The sequence below is a fragment of the Amblyomma americanum genome, chromosome 4, assembly GCF_052857255.1.
Source record: "Amblyomma americanum isolate KBUSLIRL-KWMA chromosome 4, ASM5285725v1, whole genome shotgun sequence".
NCBI lineage: Eukaryota > Metazoa > Arthropoda > Arachnida > Ixodida > Ixodidae > Amblyomma > Amblyomma americanum.
The window spans coordinates 171,945,380-171,947,224 of record NC_135500.1 but is presented as its reverse complement, the minus strand read 5'-3'; the positions used below and the strand labels follow the sequence as shown (position 1 = coordinate 171,947,224).

The window sequence follows — 1,845 nt, the reverse complement described above, 5'->3', positions numbered from 1 at the left end:
TATCTCTCGTGATCGCTTGATTGTGCTCATCACTAGTGACCCCAAGTTTCTTTCAAAGCAAATGCAATCTTCACATATGCTCTGACAGGTGCTCGGAAGTTCACCGCAGTGTATGATACGGTGTCAATGTAACAGCAAGAAAGCGACCACGCACTTCGGATCGTTATATCTCTTCCTACCTATACAAACCTAATCTTTAGACTGCACGTGCATTGTGACTCGTTTCATAAAAATGAAATAGTCGTTGACGCGGTGATTTTAACAGGAGTATGTTGTTGCGTGTCTATGTTATATAAAAATAAAATACCTGATGGCCTTAAATTGTCATACACAAATCATTTCCATGTTATTACTCATTTGGACATCTGAACATGTGTTTGGACATCCTGGATTTGGTGCCGCCTTTCTGATTGCAGAAAAGGGGTTCTTAAATAAGTGCATGACTTAATTATGCAGTTCTCCTAAAATTTACGCGGAGAATTTGCTGGTCAGCTGATTCCAAGTGCAAGTTGTGTTCAAGATGAAGACTCACTGAGAGTAAAGAAATGCGCTGTTTGGCAGGAAGCTGCTGGGTTTTTGCAGAAGAAAAAACAAATTCTGGGTGTGCAGCGTATCAAGTTTCCTTGCGGTATATGGCTGCCCTAGGTATTTTTGACCATTCCTTGATGTTATGTTTAGGTTTGATAAAATTGCACCTGGATTAATAAAACCATCTTTTAAATGTTTATTCATTTTGTTCACTCCAAGGTGAAAGTACATTCGAAGTGGCTGCAGTACAGAGTTTTGGGGCCAAAACACCTTCTGTTTCCGCTGTTACGTAGTGAAGGACGAGGGTCAGCCACAGGCCTTAGTCGGCAGAGTTGTTTCCCCAGCTATTTTATGAGGACATGCGCGAATGTCCGGACCCCGTAGAGTATCTGTTACGGGTCCAATTGGACTTATTTTTGGAAATGTGGCGGAGAGTTTGAAGGATGCTTCACTCCCGCCACCGGTTGGCCCGGTATTGCACTACCTCCGGGATCAGCCTTGTCTTTAGCGCGTCTTTACTATCCTGTCTTTCTATCCCATCTTTCAACTCTCCTTCTTTCTGCACGTGGTAGCGATTGTGGCTCGGCTTAAGCCAGTGAGCAGGCCTGTGCACTTTCCTTTTCTTTCTTCCTGGCAACAACAGACACACAGACCCAGCTATTTAATGAAACCTGCGTGAGTAAATAGATAAATAAAATTAATAAATGAAACGCACTAATTTACTCAAAGTGGGCATATTTCGGGAGATCAAGAAGTGCTGTATTGATAGCCACCTTGTATTTCACAAAGACACTCGACGCGTCGGTAGGCTGGCATACCAGTTACGGAGGTCATGCACTTACTGTAGCAAATACTTCTATAAAACGAAATTAATCAGTGGAATCAGCTTCAGCACCAGCTCTTGGCAAAAACAAAGTTCTTGTGTTCTTGAGTTTTACACCTAAATAAACTTGCTCATCGAATCATTTCTCATGAGGCGTAACTTTGATCCACTTTTGGACGCTTTCTCATTCTGCGCCGATTTTTTTTTTTCAGCATATTCATGTGCAAATAAGGCCCGTGCATCCACCAATAACCACATTCACGTAAAACCAAGTTTATTGAAATTACACTTTAGTAAATGTAGTGTTTCATGCCAGACATTTTTTTTAGTTGAAAAAGAAAGCAGGTTCGTTTAGGCAGCCATGAGTTAAACTATCATTGACAGCTCACTACACTTGCCCTTTGTGGAAAGTGCTTTCAACGAATTACCGGCACCAATTTAAGGCGTGTCGTGTGCGTGGCTTTTCTCACATTCGACTGTAAAGCGTCCTTGGT

General features: G+C 42.0%; 1 pseudogene; it reads left to right on the top strand.

The window, feature by feature from the left end:
* The first annotated feature begins 859 nt into the window (after window positions 1-859).
* LOC144130716 (U2 spliceosomal RNA) lies at window positions 860-1,034 on the top strand (annotated as a pseudogene).
* Window positions 1,035-1,845: the final 811 nt, after the last annotated feature.